The following is an 8,277-nucleotide window of genomic DNA, read 5'->3' as shown; positions in this document are numbered from 1 at the left end:
ATTAGGGAACGTTGGAATAACGAATACCATTCTATTTACAATTGTATTCAACGTATAATGTACGTGTTCAAAACCCGCAGCGAGGTAAACACATGAGACGATAAGAACGTAATGGTTGGACAAATAGTATGGGCAAGACGGGGCAGCTCCCCATCTTGCTCCACCCCGTCTTGCCCCCTACCATGCTGTCGGGTTATGTTACGCCTACATGAACAATGTGTAGTGAACATTGACTACTGACACAGCAGTTTGCTGTTAATAAGACGTACTATTCAGTGCTATATATACAGTCTGGACAAATGTTCACGAAACACATGTTTTAGGACCTCGAAAGGTGTAAAAGATTGCAACTCAGTATAACAACTGTGCGTACCTTGCAAAGCTCACAGAAACCGCCGCGAAACTAAGGTTCAGCAATGTCAACACACTGGGACCTGTGTATTGATGATGTTGACGTAGCTATCTACAGATGGCAGCACTCTAACTGTAGCTTATAGCCCTTCCCCGTCTTATCCCACCTCCCCGTCTTGCCCCGCCTTCCCCTATATCACGAAAAGACCACGAAAGTAAGATCAGAGTTTCGAACTCAAACAGTTGATTTCCTAAAATCGTTCTTCCCACGAACGATTCGCAAGTGGAACAGAATATTTAGCATTGGGAGGGAGGAGAGAAGGTACAGTATGACTGTGGTAGGCTCCACCTTACACCTTTACCTCCCAACAAAGGTCATAACGCACAACGAGCACTCCCTTGTGACGGATCCACTTTCATACACCGCTCAAAAGAATTGGGGGGAAGATGATTTTGGGCGTCTGCCATACTCCATTGAGCAATAATTGAGGACTGGATATGTCACCAAATTGTACCTTTATCTTTCGCAAATTATGTGCGCAAAAAAACATCATTACACTCTCGATCGTTTACATAAAAATAACTTATGTCGAAAACAAAGCGAAAACATTCATTCATAGCGTCCTGGGTGCTTTTCATCAGATTTTGAGAGTTTCAGTAACGTGTGTGCCCTGCGTTAGCGTTTATGGCCGCATAGCACCTAAGTGGCGTGCTCCGTATACATCTACGGAGATCATCCTGTGGCATCCGTTTCCTTTCTTCAATGAGAGTCCATGATAGATCTTGAGGAGTTTGTGGTGGATCAGAGCGACCACTAATGCGTCTGTCAAGCACATTCTACATACACACAGGTCGGGACTCGCTGCCAGCCATTGCGTTACTAGAATGTCCAAGCTTTGCAAGACATCCCTACTGACGCCCGCCACATGGGCTCTGGGATTAGAAGGAATTCAGGGCCACCGTAGTATGCAGCAGCCACCACATGGCCCAACAGGACCTGTTCGATGCACTGCCCGAGGGTAAGGCGGCTACAACGACAACATCCGTATGACTGTTAACACTCAAGCCTCCCCACAACACCGCAGAGCCTTGGCAGTCTGTTGATTTCCTGGCCATCATTTGGCAGGTAACACTCACCACAGGTCTTCGCAGAGGATCACGGCCATCATTTTGCGTCAGAGTATATCTAGACTCGTCTGTGAATAACACATTTCGCTGATCACGAAATTGCTAGTTGATATGGGAATGACATAATTTTCGTTAGCATCTAGATCAGTTAACGGTATTGTGACAATTTAACCTCGCAATGCTGTTTACATGTTTCATCCATTGGTATACAAGAAACTGATGATGGTATGTGGACCGAAACCGGTCCTTAAATAATGACATTTTATCAGCAGCTGTTGGTGGTAATCATGACGTTCTTCAGATAAGTAAATGCACGGAAATTGCGGATTTGGGCACCTAGAAATTCATATGCTTTGGGACTCCTTTAGTTGCTAAAAATAACCATTAACCCTTAACTCCCGAGGTGACTTTTCTGTAATGTATACCACGAGGTGGGGTCTCTGGGACCTCTATTTTTAAACCGAGATTTAAGACAAAAATAATTTGAAAATTTTAATGTATGGTATATAACAATTTTTTTTACAATTATTTAAGTGTTGTTTAAATGCTTTTAGATTATTTTATTGCACTAAACAAATCCTGCAGAATTTTACTATTTATCACACAAAAGCACGTAATTTTGTGTGGTTCTTTTAAATAGTACACATTAACACACTCTTAGAGTACTGAATAAAAAATCCACGCGATCGGTACAAAAAGAAAGTCTTTCAAATTGACAATCATTGCTGGGAACTACATTTTTCTTATCACCACTCAGAACACATTCGATTTTAACAGACACTTTAAGTACTTCATTGGAGAAACAGACAGATCCCTATCACAACTTTCCTGAATTTCTTCCTCTGAATGATAGTCTAGTTCGACAGCAGAACTATGATCACTGGCTAATGTAAAATCGTCGTCTTTTTCGTTTATTGCTTGATCTGTATCACTGACAGTGACACCTTCCTCCATAGACTGACTAACAATTTCATCAAACTCGGGAAAGCTAAAAATGATACATTCGTGCCAACACATTTTGAGCTATACGGTACTGTACTGAAGAAAACAGTTCATGAGGCGCGGGCTAGGAGACTCCAAAACCTATCAATAACAAGTGTCAACAATAAACACAGAAGGCGATAACGCAACCGACAACAAAAATCGTAGGCATGGCTATTTAAGGAGGGTAGAGGGAATAGAGAAGCATTCCACCACAACTGGCCTTCGAGAGCGAGTTCGAAAATTTTCACGCGGTCTGAGAGACCACATCTCATGAGTTAGTCGTTATATAGATCTCGAGATGCGGAACAAAATTTCTAGGGATTCATTTTCTTATACACACACACATCAACAAAAGTTTTTCTTTACACCTTTATTTTGAAATAGCACAGAAAACAAAACAAAAATGTCTGTGAGGCACGCATATTCGTTTGCATTGTTCCCAGATCATAAAATCAAGAAAATAAACCTTTGTGTACCGAAAAATTCGTCTGTTTCTCATGGCTGAGTTTTTTCACACACCCCTCAACAACGACAATATGTTGTAGAACACCCCATTGCTCGGATGCAGGCTTGATTCCGTTGTGGCATACCATCGATGAGGTCTTCAAGGCAGCCCTGGTCCACATTTTCCCACTCTTTAACAGCGATTTTGCCCAGAGTACCTGGTCGCTATCGACTTCCCAAACCAGCTTGTTACAGTCTATCTCACGCATTTTCGATTGGGTTTATGTCTCGGGGAACAGTCCGGCCCCTCCATTCTGCTGACCCTAGCAGGCCGAAGGAAGGAGTTCACAAGAACAACACAATGAGCACGCTAGTTATCCTCCATCAAGTGGAAAATGTCACTAAAGCGTTGGCAATACAGGCCCACTGTTGGTTGTAGAATCTCGTCCCTAGTAGTTAGACTGCCCTCAACAACCACGAGAGATGTACGGTGTTCGCATGTCTTGCAATCGAAAACATCGCTCCACATTGTTGCACATGAGGGACAATGCTAGAGGCGTTCGACATTACCAAGCTGTCTCGGGGCACGTTGTCGACGATTATTAGAGAACAAATAGATCCAAGATAGGTCCGTAAACAAGGCCCAACGCCAATCGCACGGCACCCATTCTGCATGATGGAGTCCATGGTTTTTGTCGTGTACGACATGGTGCTCATGGAAATTCGCATCATCCAATCGTCTAACAGCCTGATGCGACACATGACGTCCCGTAGTCTCTTCGAACATCGAATTTAGCTCTGGAGAGCTCACCTCGCGGTTCCTTTTACTCAGAAGTCATTGTCGGACCAGTGCGGCCTGTCCGATGTAAGTCCTCAACACTGCTTGTCAATTGGACCGATTCCTTGTCCGCACCATATTACAGTGATTCCAGTTCATACCTAGAGCAAATTTCGTCGCTGACAAGCCTTCTGCGCATAATGCTATGATGCAGACCCGAGCAGTTGCGATTATCTTTCGTGGCGTGACGAATGTTCACTCTACTGTATCACATACGTCTCTAATGCGAGCCTACCGATGCTTTACTTTCAGTCGAAATGCTGCAACCCATTCGAGTGCGGCGTTCGACCAGTAGGTAGCCGGCCGGTGTGGCCGAGCGGTTCTAGGCGCTTCAGTCTGGAACCGCAAGACCGCTACGGTCGCAGTTTCAAATCCTGCCTCGGGCATGGATGTGTGTGATGTCCTTAGGTTAGTTAGGTTTAAGTAGTTCTAAGTTCTAGGGGACTGATGACCTCAGAAGTTAAGTCACATAGTGCTTAGAGTCATTTGAACCATCTGAACCAGCAGATAGTCCTCATGGTAACTGTGTGCATGTTTACAAACAACTTGAGGGGTGACCTTCGTGTCGGTGGAGGAACAGTCAGAATAGGAAAACACCTGCACGACATACTGGAATGATTCTAAACTTCTGTTGATGTATGGCAGTAAGTCACTACTTTCCTTTTCCAAGTCCTTTGTTGCTGCATTTGGGAAATAATCGGTCAAAGGTCTTTTACTCTTTACAGTACTACATTAGTTAATTGAATACTGAGTAGATCATTATCGCAACAAACGATAGGTGGAGCGTATCATTCGTACATAAGTTAAAATGAAACTTCCTGGCAGATTAAAACTGTGTGCCCGGCCGAGACTCGAACTCGGGACCTTTGCCTTTTGCGGGCAAGTGCTCTACCATCTGAGCTACCGAAGCACGACTCACGCCCGGTCCTCACAGCTTCAGTTCTGCCAGTATCTCGTCTCCTACCTTCCAAACTTTACAGAAGCTCCCCTGCGAACCTTGCAGAACTAGCACTCCTGAAAGAAAGGATACTGCGGGGACATGGCTTAGACACAACGTGGGGGATGTTTCCAGAATGAGATACTGGCAGAAGTGAAGCTGTGAGGACCGGGCGTGCTTCGGTAGCTCAGATGGTAGAGCACTTGCCCGCGAAAGGCAAAGGTCCCGAGTTCGAGTCTCGCTCGGGCACACAATTTTAATCTGCCAGGAAGTTTCATATCAGCACACACTTCGCTGCAGAGTGAAAATCTCATTCTGGATAAGTTAAAATATTTATTAACAGTATATGAATACAGTTGCAATTTGGAGATTGTAATGTGTGGAACTGGGGACCTAGAAAAGACGGAGACACTTCGGCCCCGCCGTAGCACTCAGTGCTTCATGACCCCACAAGAGGCCTACAGCAGTCCACTCACCCCACGGACGACTGTAAACTCAATGCCGTGTGGCTAGGGCCTCCCGTCGGGTAGACCGTTTGCCTGGTGCAAGTCTTCCTAGTTGACACCACTTCGGCGGCGACTTGCACGTCGATGGGGATGAAATGATGATGATAAGGACAACACAACACCCAGTACGTGAGCGGAGAAAATCTCCGACCCAGCCGTGAATCGAATGCGGGCCTTTAGGTATGACATTCCGTCGCGCTGAACACTCAGCTACCAGGGGCGGACGTAAACCCAATGTTTGCGTCGTAATTATGGTGTACGCATACGTGGAGATAGTGTTTGCGCAGCAATCGCCGACATAGTGTAACTGAGGCGGAATAAGAGGAACCAGCCCGCCTTCGCCGAGGCAGATGGAAAACCGCCTTAAAAACCATCCACAGACTGTCCGGCACAGCGGACGTCGACAGAAATCCGCCGGGCGGATCCGTGCGGGAGACCGGCACGTCTTCCCGCCCGGAAACCAGTGCGTTAGATCGCACGGCTAGCCGGGCGGGCAAGTTGGGGATACTAAGCTGCATGACCATACTTTCCATTCTATTAGTGACAATGTCTGTATTTAAGAAGAGATGTCAAGAAGAAATCATTATGACTTGCTTTTCATTCCGTTTCAAAACCTGAAATTGACAAGCTCGGAGTGAGAAAATTTCAGAGACGCCGAGTAATAAATGTTCTTCAAATGCTTTCAAAATCGAGGAAGGTATTAGGAAGGACCAGCTACCGAATATCCATCCGGAAACCTAACAGTGCTTCATCTCGATATCATGACAGAATTCGTGTCGCTGTGGAAGTAGTTTCTCAGTGTTTGATAGAACGGACAGAGCGATGCCTTTTAAGTCATTCTGCTGTGGTAACAAAGCTAAATAACTACCTTACCAGTACTATCTAATAACATATTCCTCTGTTTTTCCGTTGCAATTAAAGATGCGAGAGAGAATACACGAAATGACTCCTAGATTCGTACTGTGCTCTTTAACCTAGTTAGTCGGTTCTAGGGTCTTCAGTCTGGAACCGCGTGACCGCTACGGTCGCAGGTTCAAATCCTGCCTCGGGCATGGATGTGTGTGATGTCCTTAGGTTAGTTAGGTTTGAGTAGTTCTAAGTTCTAGGGGACTGATGACCACAGACGTTAAGTCCCATAGTGCTCAGAGACATTTGAACCATTTTGATGATACAGTAAAAGAAACTGACTCCTACTTTAATGTGTCTGAGTACTACAACGAATAGAGATTATGTAATTTATCGATAAATTAGGAAAAAAATACTTGGGAGATAAATACTTCTGCAGAATAACAAATGAGGAAATTTAGTGTACACCACAAGTTGGCAAAATTTCAAGGATTAGGTGAAAATTGATAAGTAAAAATGGAAATTACATTATCCATGCGTGATATGGATAAAGTGTAGGTAGTTTCGGTTTGCAGTGAAATGCGCTTACACAAGCTCCGGCAACGAAAGTAAATTTATTTGCCGTTAATCAAACTGGGAGCCTATCCTACCCCTGCAGAATTCCAGTGAGCCGTTAAAATTTAATGAGACTTCCAGAATCATCCTTGATATAGCAGAGCTTTAGAGAATGTCTGTCAATTAGCACGGTAAAGGTCACACTCTTTCAATTTCCCTATTGCACTGCGTTTTACAGAACACGTGTTGTATGTAGGGGTTAATTAGAGAAGCACCAATTTATTGCCAATATTCTGTTGGTATTATATGCAGGCTTGACGACATAGCTCGATGTGCTCATCGACGTTTTCGCAGTTTTGCTTTTCGTTTCGGACCACTTTTTGGGGGTGTACAACTTCGTGAGGCTGTTTTCATATATTCGTTGAATTTGTTGCAAATATTTCACATCTTTGGTAACTGCTATATTGTGTAAAATGAAATAGTATTTGTTATTCCGTTCTGCGTCTCTGGCAAGCTATTATCTGATTATATGGAACGATGCATCCTCTGACGAGCACAAAGATAATACTTTACAATGCATCTGAAATTTCTGAAATTCAGGCAGTGGCAGTTATAAATTTTATTTTACTAAACAGAGCAATCCAAAAGGTGGTTGGGGCCATCTACTATATGAACAGAACACTCTCAGGTCTCGTGTAATAAAAACGTGTTTTCTGGTAAAGGCTTGCAAACACTGCAATGCTCTAATACTTATGGAACTTTGAACATCTGAAGTTTAAGATATCCGCAAAAAAAGATGATTAAAAGTCTCCATAATTTTCGTTGATTTATTTTCTTTGTTTTGGAACTGATTTATTACACTGCATCTCACAACTGTTATTATATCGATGTTTTAAATGTCAACCTTTCTTTCTGGTCTATTCATAAAAATTTGCTGCTGAAGCCTAAGACCTTCATTTTGTAATTCCCCCTGTTGTGCCGTCTGAACGCCCGTCCACTGGTCGTAAAAAGCTCACAACAGTGTTCTCTGGCCGTAGCAACTGGTTCTCCGTCTTGGAGTGGAAATTTGAAAATGCCAGGAATTTAATAAGCTAACCCTGTTCCAATAGTGGAAGGCAGTCAACATGGTTCCTACTTGCATGGACTCACAGTTATTTAGGAGACTAAGGAAACTGGACAGGGCGTAAAACTCTAATTAAAACAGGCTAAAGTTTAATAACATATTGTCCCATAATTTACAAACGTATAGCCGACAGCATCATTCACTGACAAGATAAATTACTGATATGTAGAGATAATAATCAATGAAAGCAGGTATTATGTAATTATCAAAAGAAATCAAACCACTCCAGCATTTTAAAGCGCTGGAGACAACCGAAGTGAAGAGAATCCTAACACATTACTGACTTAGATGAACCCATGAGGCAGTCATCGTGACGACAAAAGGGGGCTGTTACTATGAAGGCCTACCGCATGGCAGTGGGTGTCATCTCATTGCAACAGCGTGACGTAATCGTGCTCTCCGATTTCAAATGGTGGCAACATTAAATGCTAGACATTCCTGTGTTATGCTCAAGGTAATAAGCAGCAAACCTCTACATGTCTCGCTGGCCGCTGTGGCCGAGCAGTTCTAGGAGCTACAGTCTGGAACCACGCGACCGCTACGGTCGCAGGTTCGAATCCTGCCT

Source organism: Schistocerca piceifrons, chromosome 3, assembly GCF_021461385.2.
Source record: "Schistocerca piceifrons isolate TAMUIC-IGC-003096 chromosome 3, iqSchPice1.1, whole genome shotgun sequence".
Lineage (NCBI taxonomy): Eukaryota > Metazoa > Arthropoda > Insecta > Orthoptera > Acrididae > Schistocerca > Schistocerca piceifrons.
Note: the sequence above shows the minus strand (reverse complement) of the source record.